At 40.5% G+C, this 10,344-nt stretch overlaps 1 pseudogene; it reads left to right on the forward strand.

Annotated features, from left to right (window-relative positions):
* LOC132513183 (tRNA wybutosine-synthesizing protein 3 homolog) overlaps positions 1–9,902 on the forward strand; it is a 32,649-nt pseudogene extending 22,747 nt beyond the window's left edge.
* The last annotated feature ends 442 nt before the right edge of the window (positions 9,903–10,344 follow it).

A 10,344-nucleotide genomic window follows, 5' to 3' on the forward strand; every position in this document is an offset into this window, starting at 1 on the left:
TTAAGTGTGTCAGGACTGGTCTCAAACAGAGAGAAGAGTCTAAAATACACCAGGAAGCTCTGACGCAGCTCAGTAAGGGTCTTGAATATATTAGGAAGTATCTTACCCTGAGAAGAAGAATCTCAAATACAAGGAGAATCTCTAACACCTCAGGAAGAGTCTCCAGCAGGTGGGGAGGGGTCTCAAACATGACAGGTAACATCTTAAGCTAGTCACAAAGGATCACACTGTCTGGAAAAGTCTTAAATATGTAAGGAATTTTCTCAGGAAACATCTCAACTATATCAGAAGGGTCTCAATCTGTCAGAAATGCTGTCGAAAAAATCAAGAGAGGTCTCATCCGGTCAAGAAGGCTCATGTAGTAAGGTAGAGTCTCAAACTTGTGAGAGAGTGTCTTTTTTAAAATAACACTTTAAAATTTATTTATTTATTTATTTATTTATTTATTTATTTATGGCTGTGGCGGGTCTTAGTTGTGGCACGTGGGCTCTTCGTTGCAGTGCGTAGGCTTCTCTCTAGTTGTGGCACGTGGGCTCCAGAGTGTGTGGGCTCAAGAGCACATGGGCTCAGTAGTTGCGGCGTGCAGGCTTAGTAGCCCCGTGGCATGTGGGATCTTAGTTCCTGGACCAGGGATCGAACCCATGTCCCCTGCATTGGAAGGTGGATTCTTAACCACTGGACCAACAGGGAAGTCGCCGTGAGTGTCTTAAACAGACAAGAAGAGTCTATCTGAAGGTAGTTAGGAAGAGTTTTACATTCACCAGGAAGGGTCTCAGAGACAGGAAGAATCTCAAATACTTCAGGAATGGTCTCAAACGATTAAGAAAGGATTTTAAAATGGTCAGGAAGGGGAATTCCCTGGCAGTCCAGTGGTTAGGACTCGGTGGTTTCGCTGCCGGGGCCCGGGTCCAATACCTGGCTGGGGAACTAAGATCCCACAAGCCACGAAGCATGGCCAAAAGAAAAAAGACAAAAAAACTTGTCAGGAAGGGTCTCAAATGAATCAGGATGAATTTCAAGTATCTCAGGAAGGGTTTAAAATACATCAAGATGTTTCTCAGTACTTTGAGAAGAGTCTCAAATATGTTAGGAAGGATTTTTTTTTTCATTATTGTTTTTTTTGGCCATGCCACACAGCTTGTGGGATCTTAGTTCCCTGACCAGGGATTGAACCCTGGCCCCTGGCAATGGACGCTTGGAGTCCTAATCACTGGACCACCAGGGAATCCCCAGGAAGGATTGTAAATAAGGCTGGAAATGCCTCCAATATCTCTGCAAGGGTCTCCACCATACAAGAATGGTTCAAATACATCACTAAAGAGCTCAAACACTCAGGAAGATTTTAAAACATGTTTCAAAGCCATTAGGAAGGGTCTCAAATACATCAGGCTCAAACAAGTCTGGACAGTGTTAAATAGACAGCATCTCAAACTCAGAGGGAGTCTCAAATATATCAGGAAAAGTCTCACACAGGTTAGTAATAGTCTTAAATATGTCAGGAAAATTCTCATATACCTCAGCAAGGATCGCAACTAGTCAGGAAGGGTCTCAAACATGTCTGGGAGGCTTTCCAAGGGTCAGAAAGGCTGTGAGACAAGCGAAGAAGGGTGCCAAAGTCATCAGAAAGAGTCTCCAACAGTCCAAAAGGGTCTCAGAAATGTCAAGCAGGGCCTCATACTTGTAAGGGTGTTTCTCAAACAGGCAGGCAGGGTCTCAAATATGTTGGAAAGTTGTTTCCCCAAAAGTCAGTATCTGATTGCAATCAGGAAGAGTTTTAAGTACATTAGTAAGGATCTCAGAACCAGGAAGAGTCTCAGGTACTTCGGGAATGGTCTCAAACAGCTCAGCAAGAGTTTCAAACAAGTCAGAAATGTTTTCAAATATATCAGGAAGAGTCTCAGAAAAATAGGGAAGGGTCTTAAACTGGTTAGAAAGGGTCTCAGATTCCTCAGGTAGAGTTTAAAATACATACAAAATGGTCTCCAATAGACAGTCTCAAAAATGTCGAAAAGAATTTCAAACAAGTTAGGATGAGTCTCAAATGTGTCAGGAAGGGTTTCAAATAAATCAAGGAGTCTTTCAAGACATCAGGAAAAGTCTCAAGTAGGTTAGGAAGTGTCTCACGTATGTCATAAAAGGTCTCAACCATGCAGGAATTGTTCACATACATCAGCAAGGGTCTCAAGCATGACAGGAAGTGGCTCAAACAGTCAAGAAGAGTTTCAAACATGTTAGGAAGGGGCTCAAATATGTCAGGAAGTAGCTGAAAACAAGTCAGGAACAGTCTTAAAGTAGTCAGGAAGGGTCTCAAACACACCAGGAGAAGTTGGAAACATTTCAGGAATAGTCCTAAATACATCTGGAAGCATCTCAAAAGGCAGAGTCTCAAATAGAAAAGTTCTCAAACCTCTTAGGAAGCATCTCATTAAGTCAGGTAGGGTCTCAAACATGTCGGAAATGGTCTCAAATAAGTCAAGAAGGGTCTCAAATATGTCAGGAAGGATCTCATACTCAGTAGGCATTGACAGTAAGTCATGAAGAGTCTCAAATAGACAAGAAGAATCTAATACACATCAGAAAGAAACTAAAACAACTTAGGAATGCTGCCACATAGTCGTAAAGACTGTCAAAACAAGTCAGGAAGGGTCTCAAATACTTCAGGTACAATCTCAAACAAGTTATCTCTGACACCTCAAGAAGTGTCTCAAAAATGTCAAGAAGAGATTCAAACAGTCAGAAACGGTTTCAAGCAAGCCAGGAAGGGGTCAGATATATGCAAGGGTCTCAAATGTGTCATGAATGTTCTCAAACAAGCCAGGAAGAGTCTCAAACATGGCAGGAAGATCTCAGGAAGCGTTTTCATTACCTCAGGAAGGGTCTCAGTCAGGAAGAGTCTCAACAAGTCAAGAAGTGTCTCAGGGTTTCCCTGGTGGCACAGTGGTTGAGAGTCTGCTTGCTGATGCAGGGGACACGGGTTCGTGCCCCGGTCCGCGAAGATCCCACATGCCGCGGTGCAGCTGGGCCTGTGAGCCATGGCCGCTGAGCCTGTGCGTCCGGAGCCTGTGCTCCGCAATGGGAGAGGCCACAGCAGTGAGAGGCCCGCGTACCGCAAAAAAAAAAGTGTCTCAAATATTTTTGGAAGGGTCACAAACAGAAAGAGAGAGTTTCAAATAATCAACCTAGTTCTCTAAAATGTCAGGAAGCCTCCAACAAGTAGCGAAGGATCTGAAACATGTCCGGAAGAGGATGAAATACATGAGGAATTTTCTCAAATCAGTCAGGGGCTCAGACATCTTAGGAAGAGTCTCAAGCATGTCAAGAAGTTTCTCACATAGTGACAAAGGCTGTCAAACAAGTCATGAAGGGTCACAAACACGTCAGTAGGGTCTGAAATATGTCAGATGGGGTCTCCAACATGGCAGGTATCATCTCAAACAAGTTAGGAAGCATCTAAAATTGTCCAGAAGAGTTTTAAATATGTGAGTCTAAAACAGAGAGGAAGAATCTCAACACATCAGGAATGGTCTTAAACGCACCAGGAAAGTTCTCGAACAAGTCTGGAAGAGTCTCAAATCAGCATGGGTCTCCAAGTTGTCAAAGTTTTAGATATATTGGGAAGGATCTCAGACAGACAGGAAGAGTCTTAAATATGTTGGGGATTGTCTCAAATGTATCAGGAAGCATGTCAGAGTCCTCAGGACTAGTCTCAAATACATCAGGATGGGTCTCAAGTCCATCAGGAGGTATCCCAATCAAATCAGGAACGATCTCAAATATGTCAGAAAGCTCTGACATGAAAAGATAGGTCTGAAACAAGTTAGGGATGGTCTCAAACATGTCGGGAAGAGTCTTGAACAAGTTAGGAAGGGTCCCATACAAATCAGGAAGGGTATCTAATTCATCAGACAGAGTCTGAAACAAGTCAGGAAGGGCTTAAATAAGTCAGAAAGAGTCTTAAAAAGTCAGACATCTTCTCAGATATGTCAGCAAGGGTCTTAGCTTAGACAAGGACAGTTCATTTCTAAGGAAATGATTTCACCCACTTGTGTATCATCACGATGATTCTGAGCCTCTAGCTGTATGCTCTGATGTGCTCAGAACTTCAGATAGGGCCAGAAACATGTGGCCATTCCATCCTCTCCATCCCCTCCCTCCCATATTTGCTTTATGGCCAGTTGATACAATGCCAGACTCTTCTGACATAACTTCCAGGTCATGGTCTAAGAGCCAGTATTTATTTCCTTCTCCATACATTTATATCACAGCTGTCAGCTGGGATCTTTTCAACAGCAAAATGACTCCAAGCTTAGGAGCACCTAAGGGTTTTTTTTTTTTTTTAAGGCCTTTTGGTTTGTTTGTTTGGTCATTTGTTTTTTGATAAGCTATGCTAAAATTAATAGCACTTAACAATTCTGCACAAAGAAATTTAGTGAGCAAAACTGCCATCAGTTTTTTGCTTTATAGGAAGCCAGGAAGGGGTCTTGTATAGAAATTAAACGGTGGCGTGCTTGTGATTGCAGTTTACATCCTCTTCCAGTGGAAAATAAACACAGTGTTCAGCATGGCTGGATTCCCTGCTTCCTTGTTTATAGAGGTGACTGGGTGTCTTTATCAATCATTTGTTTACTGTAAGTGTTCCAATTAGAAGCAAAGCTCTTTAGGTAAAATTCACATTGCCCAAGCTTGCCCCTAACTTTGCATTTATTAGCTCTAGGAAATATTTCTTACCCAAACTTTGTGTTTGTATAATGTGCAGTAAATGAAAACAAACAATCACCTCTCCTGGACAGTGTTTTAGCTAATATCAGAGAATACATGAGAGTCAGCAATTGTTGGTCAAAGGATAAGAGAAGAAATATGTGGAAAGCTGTTATGCCTTGGAACTAAAGAATTAAGGAAAGAATACCTTGGAAGGGAATGCTAATATTTCCTCAAGTCTCCAGAATTATTGCCTGGGAGAACAGTATTGAATTACAATTTGTCAAATTAATAACCATAAAAATGAAAAATAGATGACCTAATTTGGTCTCATAAATTATTTTTGAGAACCACTGACTCATGCCAAGGTGTTTCTGCAGTGAAGACTTGGTCCTGCCCTGGTTTCTCCTCTCCGTGGTGAGGGGCTAGCGGCTGCCTAGCCCCTCCGATTCCCCAGGCCCTGTCTTAGTCTGCAGAGAAGCAAGGAAAGTATCAGCCAGTGTGGTCCAATTACCTTCTAGAGACATACATGAGTTCTTTTTTTGGTGTGATTCTTGGAATCGATATTTTTATCTATGGACCAAGTACTGAGGAAACAGGAACACTTGGTGGTGGATTAAAGAGGGCTGCAAGTTCTTTGCCCCTGTCCGCATTAAGAGGTAGAGTTTATTTCCCCTACCATTGTGTCTGAACAGGGCTTGCCACTCCTTAACCAACAGAATGTGGCAGAAGTGACCCTGTGCCAGTTGCACGCCCTGAGAACTGGCAGCTTCCTCTTCGCTCTTGGGCACTTCCTCCACCATCAAGTGAGAAGCCCGAGTGACATGGAGAGGCCATGCGTAGATGCTGTGGACAACAGCCCTAGCTGAGCTGTCAGCCAACAGCTGACATCAACTGCCGGCCATCTGTGTGAGTCGTCTTGGTTGTTCCAGCCCAGTTCAACCACCAGATGACTGTAGTCCCAGCTGACAGCAGACAGAGTAGAAGAAGCTCCCAGCTGATCCAAGTGAACCCACAATAGATAACTGAAACAATTAAGCATTAGCTGCCTCTGATATCTATGGAGCACGGCCAGCCACTGTGCCAAGTGCTTTGTATTCTCTATCTTATTTAATCCCCCAAGCGACCCCAGGTGAGAGCTATTATTATGATGCCTGCTTGACCAGTGAAGAAATTGAGCTTTGAGCTTCAGAAATGTTAAGTATCTGACAAAGTTAGTGAATACTGGTGCTAGAACTCAAACTCAGGCTTGCAATAAACCATAATGGAAAAGAATACGAAAATGAATATGTACACACACACACACACACACACACACACACACCCCGAATCGCTTTGCTGTATACCAGAAACACAACACAACATTGTAAATCAACTATACTTCAATTAAAAAAAACAAACAAACCGCAGACCCAGTTTCAAAGCGTGCCTCTCTGCCGTCCAAATGATCTGCTTTAGTCAGATTAGGCAAAAAGGAATTCCCATAAACTTTACTAGGCAAAAAACATACTGATTTATATGGAAAAAACATACTCAGGCCTCAACTCAGTGCTCCAAAGAACACTTAAAAAACCCCTTTTTACTCTGGAACATTTCCAAACATATATACTAGTAGGACAGTGTATGAACCACCATGTACCCATCACGTGGCTTCAACAATTACGAACAGATGACCAATCTTGTTTCATCTACATTCCCAACTACGTTTTTCACCCCACCATGACATTATCTTAAAGCAAATCCCAGACATTATGTCTTCTCATCTGTAAATATTTAAGTATATATCTCTAAAAGATAAAAACTTTTTCCCCCAAGCATAACCCTTATCACAGCTAAAAAATATCGACAGTTTAAAAATATCATTTATATCCAGTCAGTGTTCAAAATCTTCCACATTATCTCATAGTTATTTGTTTTAATAGTTGGTTTCTTCAAACGAGGAACCAGACAGGGTCCCTCATTGCATGTGGTTAATGTTTCTCAAGTCTTTTTGATAGGTTACTCCTTCCTCTTATATTGTTGCTATTTGTTTGCAGAAAAAAATGGACACATCTGCTCTGGCAAATTTCCCACAGTCAGTATTTGGCTGATTGTATCCATGTCTCCAGTGTCATTTAATATGTTCCTTTAAACCCTGTGTTTCCTATAATGTGGCAGTTAGGTTTACAGGCTTGATCAAATTCAGGTTTGATTTTACTGGCAAGAATACTTCATAGTATCCAGTCTTACATTTAGGTCTTTAATCCATTTTGAGTTTATTTTTTTGTATGGTGTTAGAGAATGTTCTAATAAATGAACTTATATACAAAACAGAAATAGACCCACAGACATAGGAAACAAACTTATGGTTACCAAAGGGGAAAGGGTGAGGGAGGGATAAATTAGGAGTTTGGGATTAGCATATGCACACTACTATGTATAAAATAGGTAACCAAAAAGGACTTACTGTACAGCACAGGAAACTACACTCAATATTTTGTAATAACCTATAAGGAGAACAAATCTGGAAAAAAAATATATGTGAATCACTTTGCTGTACTCCTGAAACACACAACATTGTAAATCAACTATATTTCAATTAAAAAATATATTTTGTAAGTAGTACTGTGTACTTCCTTTTGCACCATATCAGGAGGCCTGTAACGTCTGGCTGTCCCATTTTTAGCGATGCTAAGATTAATCATCAGATTCTGGTGCTGTTAGTCCCTCTTTTAAAGTTTCCATCAGCCTTTCACCTGATGGAAAACATTGCCTTGATCCATTATTTCATTAGGGCTTACAAATTTGTGAGCTTTTAATTGTCATTTCTTCTGCCTTTATTCGTGGGAATTTTTCTGTAATAAAGAACTTTCTTTTATCAACTGTTTGGATACCCTGAAGTACAGTTCATATAAGAAAGGCAGAATAATTCGTTATTCGTTACCTTCATTCACCAATATTGTCTAAAGATGACCAAAGAGCTTTTTAGAAAAATCATTACGAGCCGATGGATTTTTAGCACATGTCATGTATTTCAATTCATTACATTCATTTTTTAATTCCTCACTTTTAACCATTTCATTGAGATTATAATTCACATACCATACAATTCACCCATTTAAAATGCACAATTCAATGGTTTTTAGTGTATTCACAGAGTTGTGCAATCATTACCATAATATAATTTTAGAACATTTTCATTCGGCCAAAAAAGAAACCCTATACCCGTTAGCAGTTGCTCCCCAGCCTGCCCAAGGCTGCAACAACCCTACGCAACCACTGATCTACTTTCTGTTTCTATTGATTTGCCTATTCTCGACATTTCCTTTAAATGGAATTGCACCACATGTAGCCTTTGGCTTCTTTCCCTGAGTATAATGTTTTCAAGGTTAATCCATGCTGTCGCATGTGTCAGTACATTTTAGCACCAAAATATATTCCATTGTATGGATGAACCACATTTGTTTACTCATCATCAGTTGATGGACCTTTGGGTTTGTAGAGGGTTGAATGGTGGCCTCCAAAAAGATATGGCCATCTCTTAACCCCTGAAACCTGTGAACATGACCTTATTTGGAAAAAGCTTCTTTGCAGATGTAATTAAGTTAGGGATCTCAAGATGAGATCATCCTAGTGTGCCCTAAATCCAGTGACAAATATCCTTATAAGAGACACATAGAGGAGAGAGAGAGAGAGAGAGAGAGAAGGAGGAGACATGTAAAGATCAAGGCAGAGATTGGATTGATGGGGTCACAATAAGCCAAGGAACCACTGGAGACACCAACAGCTGAAAGAGGCAAGGAAGGATTCTGCCCTAGAAACTTCAGAGGGAGCACAGCCCTACCAGCACTTTGATTTCAGACTTCTGGCTTCCAGAACTGTGAGAGAATAAATTTCTGTTGTTTTTAGCCGCCCTGCAGCCTTAGGAAACAAATACAAGGTTATTTTCACTTTTTGGCTATTATGAATAATGTTGCAATGAACATTCACATACAAGTTTTTGTGCAGACGTATGTTTTCATTTCTCTTGGGTATATACCTAGGAGTGGAATTGCTGGATCATATGGTAACTGTATGTTTAACATTTTGAGCAACTACCAAATTGTTTTCCAAAGCAGCTGCACCATTTTACATTCCCACCAACAACATATAAGGGTCTCAATTTCTCCACATCGTCACCAACACTTATTATCATGTGTATTTTTGATTATAGCTAGCCTGTTGGGTGGAAAGTGGTATCTCATTGTGGTTTTGATTTGCATTTTTCTAATGACTAATGATATTGAGCATCTTTTCACGTTCTTCCCCCACCCCAGTTTTGAGGTATCTTTTCACATTTTTATTGGCGTGTACATCTTCTTTTGAGAAATGTCTACTCAGATCCTCTAGAGTTTGGACATTTCTGGCCACCACTGGCTTCGATATGGCTGCCCCCAGGGAAAGGCGAGGCTAGTGTGAAAGTGCAGACCCTAACTCCCTCCTTGCACGGATAGTAGTGCAGCGTTCAAGAGATGGAAGGTGCAAGTGTCTGAGCAAAGTGGGCCTCAGCTGGAAAGGCAGTGTGGACGAGGATGTGGTAGAGCTTGTGCAGCCCTTGACTGGGCGAGAACAGTTTTTCACTGCCAGTTCCTGCGCTGGCTGCATCATCCTCCTAGACGGGGGTATAAATGGTTTTGAGGTTCAGAAACAAAACCGTTGCTGGCTACTGGTTACACACAAACTGTACATGAAAGATGACGTGATTGTAGCCCTAAAGAAAGCGAATGGTGGTGCCGTTTTGAAATTTGAACCACTTGTTCTTCATGTGCAGCGTCAACAGTTGCAGGATGCACAGATTCTGGTAAAATTTTGTGATTGTACTTGAATTTATAGCATTCAGTGGCAATAGATTCTGCTTTCAGGAACTCTGGCATAATAGTGGGAAAGAGAGGAAAGACTGTGTTGGCTGTCCAGAGCACACATGGCTTAGAAGTTCCATTAAGCCATAAAGGAAAACTGATGGTGACAGAGGAATATACTGACTTCCTGTTAAAGATAAGCAAATCAAAAAATGGAGGAAAGCAAGAAGAGAATTGAAAGGTTTTCTGCCTATAACATGCTTTGTAAAAAGAAACTATTTCTACTACCTCACATCCCAAAGAGAAAATCAAAGAGAAAAATAACTCATCATATACTCATAAGAAAAAAAGAAACCCAGAAAAAGCACATGGCAAATGTATTACTGAAGGAAGTGATAAATAACTTGAAAATGATGAGCACGATGATCCAGGAATCAGGGTGTAACTGTCTTCCCTGAAGACTGCTGAGATTTGGTTCCAAAGTGTCTTGGTAGAATAATGTTTCTAATAGATTTTATAAAGTTGCTCTATATAAGAGTATTTTAGTCTGTTGAGTGTATCAGCCTGTCAGAAAAGCAAGATTTAATTTTTTCCTATATTTTAGAGAAACCCTTAGCTTTAAAAAATACCTGTGTATAATATTTGCTCTTAAATACCATCTTTTTTAGTCACATAGTCATTGAAAACATAAAATTATGATTTTTAATGCCAAAAAAAAGATCCTCTGCTCATTTTTAGGTTGGGTTGTCTTTTTATTATTGAGTTTTAAGAGTTTCTTTTTTTAAAAAACATATTCTGGATATAAGTCCCTTCTTAAGGATATATTTGC

Source organism: Lagenorhynchus albirostris, chromosome X (genome assembly GCF_949774975.1).
Source record: "Lagenorhynchus albirostris chromosome X, mLagAlb1.1, whole genome shotgun sequence".
NCBI lineage: Eukaryota > Metazoa > Chordata > Mammalia > Artiodactyla > Delphinidae > Lagenorhynchus > Lagenorhynchus albirostris.